Raw genomic sequence first — 8,930 nt, 5'->3', positions numbered from 1 at the left:
AATTGATTAAAAAAAATATGTTTATTTCAAAAAAATCAACAAAATCCCTTTCTGCCTAAATTTTTATTTTTTTCCGATAAAAATGTACCTATTGTAAAAAAAACACCAAGATGATGGGAAAAATATTTAAAAAATATTCAAGTGAAACTACCCCTAAAAGTTGATTAAGGGTTAATTTGGGCACAAAATGAGTTTATGATATATTTCAATACGTATTATACTTAAAAATCTATACTTTTTTTAAAAAATATTCCGAACAAAATGTACTACAAGATAGTATTTTTTTTAGACAAGATCGGTAATATCATTTAGTATCAAATTGTTATTGTTGTAAAGTGGGTAGTTTTTCACTTTGCACAATAATAATATTTTCAGTCGTTTATTTTAGATCTGGAGTTCACAATTTTACCGCTAGGTAGATGTACCTTACATCAAAATTGTTCGCCTTTTTGTGTCGAATCTGGCTGTAAATGCAGTAACTTTATTTTCAACAATAGAAACTACGAAAAACTAATTTGTGCCATTTTTGGCCGTTATTGTATACGGGCATATGGCCCGCCTTAAATTTTAAGACGACGAAATTTTGTAATACATTTCATTATTTTAAAGTTTTAAACATTATATTATTTTTCATAATAAATAATTTAAGAATATAAAATTATTATTTTTGTCCAGCCCGCGAACTCTTTTTAATTCGTGAATATGGCCCGAAAGTACAGAAGGTATCTGATCACTACTTTAAAGGAACACCGTAACTAACCAAAAAATCATTTGAAACATAACTAGAAATTTTTACAGCATGGGTATGAGAACATAAGAATAATTATTACCCATTAAAACATTTTCATGGAAACTATAATAAGATAATTTATATAAAACTATATTGTGATTTACTTTATCAAATGCTTTTATGAAAGTCAGTATAAATAATGTACAATTGGACACGATTATTTAAAGGGTTAATTTGTACTATGTAGTTTGATGAATTAATGTTTCAATTTGAATTTGTTTTAACTTTTCTATGAACATCAAAATATTTGGATGAGTTGTATAAAAGTTAGAATTGAAGTAAAAATGAAAAGACTCGGATTATTCATTGGTAGTTATAAAGTTTGCTCTGTTGATGCTTAATCCCATACTTCAAGTTGTGGGGCGCAGTTTACATTACAACTTTTTAACATAGATAAAAATTTGGGTGCAATTAACATTATACCTACCTTTTTAACGGGCATGTACCGTTTCCGCCAAAATTTGAAATTACCGATTCTGCCATCGCCCGTTTCCGCTAATTTAAAAAAGGTTCGATTCCCGTTTCCGTCAATCTACCTGTTATTGTAAAATTATAATAATATGTATTAATTGCATTATTATTCCTATTATTTTTACGGTGTACTTAAATTTTAACTTGAAATAATTGTACAGGGTTTATATGATGACATTAATAATTGAAAAATATATTTATAACTAATAAAGCAAATAATAAATACAACAATAAAGTAAAAGTCACTTATTCATAAAAGGTACATAATTTTTTGTCATAAAGTTTTAATAAATACAATAATAAAGTAAAATTTTAAGTAATACATTTTTAATTATATTTTGTTAATTTATTTAACATAATTAAATGCAACACTCTTTACGAACGAATAACGTGATATTAGTTTATTTTTAAAATCAGTTATAGCATTTTAGTCCTAACACATTTTAACAAAGTGGATTTATTTTTCAATGTATTTGGAATATTTAAATTGACGCTATTTATTTTAATATATGTGTCCGTCCGGACATTTTCAATCAAAATTTTTAACACATTTTCACGACAACCGTGGATATCCACCTACGCGCGAATTACTATCTGTACTGTAGTTTTAATCTTATCGATTCCATATTTAAGTTTTATATATATATATATAAATATTGTACAATATGTATAAAATACCTGTGCATTTAAAATTGACACTATCATAGATTATCTAACATTGCCTTAATATGTACACCGCATCATGTGTACGTACTACGTAGTTTCAGTTAACTCAAATTAATTGAAGGATTTTTACGATCCACGATGAACTAAAACACTTAGGATTTGTGAACTATAAAGATTTTTCTTTTTTACCAAAAATATGGAATATATTAAAATAATTATTCCATAGCAGGTAGATTGGCGTAAACGGGAATCGAACCTTTTTTAAATTGGCGGAAACGGGTAATTCCCTTTTTAACATAGATAATATTTCCGGCGCAGCTTACAAAAAAAGGTTATTTGGGCGCGGTTTACGTATGCCCTTTTCCAGGTAGTGAATTCACCAGGTAACACGCGTTCCGTTGGCTACAGCGGTGCATATTATACTTGCGTCCCATAAAAAAAGGTTCAAAAAGGGTCATAGCTTATTTGCGTCCAACAGTATCTTTTTACACAAACTAGTTGTGTCCCAGTTTTTAATAGCATAAATTAAATATTACAGACTATTATAAATCAGAATATTATATTAATTACATATGATTCTATTTATATAGTAACTTATAATTATTATATTCCACTGATATAGGTACATTTGATAATTGATTATATCGCATTACATTATCACATCATGTTTAAATAAATAAAATTATACAAAATGATATAAATAAACATATTAAAAAAATTATGCATAATTAAAAAATATAAAAATAATAGTTATTAATTTACATTTATAAAATCGTCAAAATTAGCTTAATTGTTGTCGTTTAAGGTGTGCTAGTTCATTTGAATCGTGATTATGTGATGTTGGTTCAGAAATCATATTTTTTAGATCATCGAGCTTTAAAAAACTTCGCATTTTTTATTTGTGCACCTCCATCGTTGTACTTCATTTTTAAGCATTTAAAAACCAGTATTGGTAACTGAACTTATAGTTATGAATTATAAAAAAATTCTTTTGTTGCGCACAATTTGGAGCTGAACATTTTTTCCATTTTTAATCGAACACTGTATAACATGTAGTGAGAAAAGTATAGCACCGTGCAAAATACTTTGTGTTAAACTGATAAATCGTTATTTATAATATATCAAATTAGATATCAGGTGTTGGTTTTTCAAAGCATTCAGTGTTATAAATATGGCTCGGAAATTGTTTGGTGACAACCGGACATCGCCATGGTGTGTATTCAATTTCATCACAATTACACTAACACGCTATAATATTATCTCTTGTATAAAGTGTGCAAATGCTGAAAATATTATTATGTTATTTATCTTGGAAGCAACTCGGTTACGACTATTATAGCATGTTGGAAGAATAATAAAGTCGAGTTTTCTGTTGAATTTACTACCTGTAAAATATACCTTTTTTGGGGACGCAAGTAGTATGCAGCCGGCTACAGGGCGTCATTCATTTGGGCGAATATCTTAAAATTTACCTGTGTAGAGCATATTATATCATTTGGGCGAGAAATTAACCAATCGCATAGGCGAATTTATACATTATTGAATAATAGGGAAGTAATATATTTATCTATACAATATTTTTTATATTTGCATTAACTATACAACGTCTTCAACTCAATATTTTAATTATATCGTTTCGTCTGTTTGGTGTAAATTTTTTTAAAGTGTCAAAACCTATTTACAAATATAGATAGTGAATAATAATTTGTTAGATTTTATTAAAACGGCAGTTCGGACGCAACGTTCAACATGAACACACGCACGTCGTAATCGTCCGCGCTCCGTTATCATATCGCTATTATGTAATTGCCATAATAATTCATTACCATGTCGCATACACCTAAAACAACGAAGCGAAACCTATCAAAAAGTTTGCCCAGTCAAATCGACAAAAACACAAAAGTATTTGTCACCCCGAACCGCTACACCATACTTAACACCGATGAAGACAATGTACTCACCACACCTTCAGCTAGCACCACGAAAGATCCGGATAGACCACCTCAAAAAGTTCACAACGCTAAGCCCGAGGCCCCTCCTATCCACATCAAAAACATATCCAACTTCTCAGCATTCAACACCATCTTAAAAAATATCACCGGACCCAATGGTTACACCTGTAAGTCCACTCCGTCATACCTCATTGTACAACCCACCGATAAACGACCTTACAATGCAATAATAGATCATTTACACGAAACAAGCGCTAGCTTTCATTCGTTTTCCCCCCAAGCCTTCGCACATACAGAGTCGTCATCAAAAATTTACATAGTTCCACCTTACACACCGATATTACTTCTGCTCTTACTGAACTGGGACATTCAGTCAAGAGTATTTACAATGCCAAAAACAGGAACAACTGCCCACTTCCAGTTTTCTTTGTGGATATCCGTCAGCAAGATAATAATAATGATATCCACGATATTACATATCTTCTCAACACAATAGTGAAAATCGAAAAACCAATCAAAAAAAGACGTGGCCCATCGCAATGCCACAATTGCCAAGACTATGGACATACAAAGAATTATAGCAGCCATAAAGCTCGATGTGTCAAATGTGGTGAAAACCACCTGACAATCGAGTGCACCAAGGACCGAAATAGTCCAGCCAAATGCGCACTATGCGCTAAAGACCACACCGCAAACTTCAAAGGATGCCCAGCATTCCAGTCAATATATAAAAAATCTGCTCAAAAGTTTCAACCAGTCAAAGATCCTGACCATCACTCTCAACAGTCTCAACCCAGAGCCAAAACCAAATCATATGCAGAAGCCACCAATAACCAAAATAAAATCACGGAGCAAATATCAAATACCTTTTCAAAACTCATATCTTATTTAAGCTCTTTAATTAATCCATTAATTTCCCTCCTTACCTCAGTCTTAAACACACTAATAGCTAAAGACATTATCTCCCCATAATACTATCGCACACTGTTTCATAATACCTACATAATCTTATCTTTTCTTAGACCGTATCCTCAATAATTTTATCTCAAATAAATAGAAACTATTTTTCGACCAACCATGTCTATCACTATTCACTACTAACGACTATATTATATTTTGTCTACTTGGTGTGCTGAAACATTTTTCGATAATAAATAAAAAAAAAAAAAAAAAAAAATTAAAACTGAGACAAAACGGGCATATACATAATATTTTAAAATATGTAGTCCACATAATATTATGCTATATATATATTAATAATTAATAAAATATATAAAATTATAACAATTATATAATAATTCAAAATTAAAAGGTATATTCTGATTAATACGTGTATGTGAATATTTTATAAAATGTATAGTACTATAGTCTAAATTGTATAAAATTATTTAACTTCGCTAAATAAATATTTTTGCAACAAAAAGTTTTCATTCCTGTTAGAGTTAACTGAAAGTCCTAAGTCTCTAAAAATGGAAAGGAAAACGTATATATAAAGTATATAATTTACATTTCATAAATATCTCGACTCACCCAAACAATGTACTAGATAAATTAGGGTTCCGTGTAAATTTCGTCCAAGCGATATGTTATTTTGATTTTTGGGTTATTCGGCAAAATGAAAGCCGCCCATGGCCTGGCTACACACGAATTGCACCCCTAAATTAAAAATGTGATAATATGTGGGTACACGAATTGGGTCCGGTTTTTAAAATTTTTAGTGGAGTTGGTTCAATATTTATGAATGGAACTTTTAAAAGTTGCCCAAAATCGTTTACACAATTTTTAAAATCCATGACTTAAAAAATAATAATTATATATAGGTACCACTGATATTTTTTAAAACTTTTTTTAGTTAAAATAATATTTGCGAATTTGAAAAATCAATATACTTATCATTATTCATCATGTGGCCATAAGTTTTATTGAAAGGTTGCCAGTTTCAGTTAGGTCAAAGTTGGTGGAGAAAAATTCAGTCAGTTGGTTTGAGTCATGAACAAAAAAAAACAGGTTAGGTTTTCCATTCAAGTTTTTACCAGTTTTTTAATTTTATATTCATAACTATTTTATTATTTTTTATTTTGAATATTATACTACACTCCTTTAATTTAAACTAAACCTACACATTTTAATTTTGCTTACTTCTAGTATTGCATACTAGTTGCGTTCCGAAGATATCTACAAAAAAAGGTCTAATCCGAATTGCGACCCGATCGAGTTTATTTTGGGTACAGATGAGTTGCGGCCCGGGTTTTTTAAATTCTAAATAATTTAATCTTGACTGATAAAATATAATCACAGATACCAATAAGTATACCTTTTAGTCGTTGCTTTACTACCGCTAAGAACGTTCCATTGCCTTGCTGTTTTAATATAATTATAATGTCGAATAAAATTTTGAGTGAAAAAAATCGTACTTTATTTGTAATCGATGGATTCAAATTTAGTTTCCATAAAAATTTAAAAAATAATGTTGATTGATATTGCTGACTGTTGTATTAAAAAGACTTGTACAGCATATACCTATTCATTTAAATAATAACATATTAGAAATACTATGAAACGGTTGGAAGAAAACCAAATTAATAAACTTGAATTTATACAAATACTATCATACTAGTTTTTACCAGTGCCATAATAGTATAATACCTCCGAATTTTACTAAATTATACTAACATTTTAATATTTTTTACTTCTATAAATATCATTTACGTTTTTACCAGTGCCAACATATTTTAATAAAAACAAAACATAATTTATCTACCTGCAGTATCTACTGATGCTAGTTGCTACAGATAGCATATTACATTTATTATTCGATAAGATATAATATTTTCGTTTAATGTTTATAATTTAAGCTCGGGTACACAGGTTTGGACGTATCATTCCCAAATAAATGTATTCACTTTAGGGCACAAAAAGTGCCTTTTTTTGTAAAAAAGTTTACAAAAGGAAAGTAAACTTATTTAAAATCAACAATGAGAGAAAATCGTCTTAATTCATTAGCAGTCCTCAACATTGAAGCTGATTTAACAAAAACCATTAATTTTAATGATATTATTGAAACTTTTGCTTCTCAAAAGTCAAGAAAAAAATTATAAGGTATCGATTATTTTATTATTTATAATTAATAATAAATATTATTTATTTAATCTAATAAAAAACCATATATTGTTAATCATTGTGCAAATAACAAGTGTTGATTCCGTTTTCTATATTTAATATATATATATATATTTTTTTTATTAAGAAATATTCACTTTGAATAAAAAAGATTAGGTAAACGTTATGATAATATACATATTATGTATTACTATAAAATTGTCTAATACAAATATACAATATCGCAAAACAACTGATTTATATGATTTGTTTCATAAAATTAATTTTTTTATTGCTTAACTTTGAATTTATTTATATTATTTTTGGGTGGGGGTGGAAGTAAGAAGGGCGGAAAAATTATTTTTCCCCGGGACACGTATATTTAAATGCGCCACTGGTGAAAGTGCACAAATAAAAATTGCAAAAGTATTTTAAAGCTCGATAACTTAAAAAATATTATTTCTGAACCAAAAATTCATAATCACGATTCAAATAAACCTGAACACCTTAAACGACAAAAATTAAGCAACGGACTTGAACGAAAAGTTATTACAGATATATCAAAATAAAACCAGAAATACTTATATTTTTTGAGCTGGATGGCGAATTTGCTGAATATCGAGTGGGGTAATTCCTGTATATTTTGTGTAAGTAACTAGATATTATTTATAATATTAGCCTTGTTTCTAAAATGAGTCTAGAATCTAGATAATAATAATATACGTCCACAGGCGTTGTTTTGAGAAGAAAAAACTATTAATGCATCAATATTATAGTACAATATACATAAATAATAAATATAAAATTAAATAAATATTAAAGAAAAAAGTCATGATGGGGGATCTATCATCCCCCCTCATCCCCCTTTGACCACCACTGATATAGTTATGTACGAGTAATGAGTTTATTTTCTATTGTTGTATATCAATATACTGTAATACGACGAAAGAATTGTAGAGTTTATGAACTACGTAGGTATTTGATAAATGATAAATATATTTTCTCAAAAGCAAGTTTTCCACCAAGTTTATGGTAACTACGAATTATAGTTGTGAGAGTTATCATTCGAAACTCAACAGTTGTATTTATATAGTGCCATCATAGTGGGCACCCAAATATTTATATGTACCTATTGTACCTATTTAGTATTTAGAAATGAGCTGTTAAAAGTGCAGTCTGAAACATATATAAATGCAGAAACAATGACTAGAAAATCCAAGAAATAATTTTTTGACAGTTGATGTCACGGTATACTTACCAGTGATGATTTGTGTAATAGTTGAAACGCCGAAACGCGTATAAAAAATAACATATATGGACGTATATGTTTAAGGTATATCGTTTATGTATTATATTATAATCATACTGACTAGTGACTACGATGTTGATATCTTATTGTTATTTAACGTATAAGGTTAGGAGTCATTTAATGTCGCTAGTCACTACATATAGGTGCCTACATAAAAAAGTATTTTACTTTTGTCCATAAATATTAATAAAAAGCGTAGTGAATTTCTTCGTATCGCTAACGACTTCAAGATTATTGTTCCTCGAACAATTTTATTTTTAAGTTAACTTCAACTAATTTAAAAGAATGTAACTTTGACTATAATACCTTTATCTAAGACATTATAATTCCCAATAGTGACTATTGGTGGCATCGTTTTAGTTTTTGACCGGCTCATAATAAAAAAAAAAACCACTTGCTAAGAATACATTTTTATCTTAATATAAACAGACTTCTTAGTTCTTACCATAGGTGGACATCGGTGGGGGGCTTATGCCCCCAAAAATCGAAGGTAATATGTTATACTTGTGTAAGAAAGGGGTTGTGAGGGCGAAGCCCCTGCAGGTCACTTTACATTGGATTATTATAGCCTTCCCTATAAATCCAATCAAATGTCCATCTATGCTTCTTAAGGCGGGTTCCCACGGCGCGTGGCTCGGCGAGC

This window comes from Rhopalosiphum padi, chromosome 4, assembly GCF_020882245.1.
Source record: "Rhopalosiphum padi isolate XX-2018 chromosome 4, ASM2088224v1, whole genome shotgun sequence".
In the NCBI taxonomy this organism is placed as follows: domain Eukaryota; kingdom Metazoa; phylum Arthropoda; class Insecta; order Hemiptera; family Aphididae; genus Rhopalosiphum; species Rhopalosiphum padi.
This window is presented reverse-complemented; position numbering follows the sequence as displayed.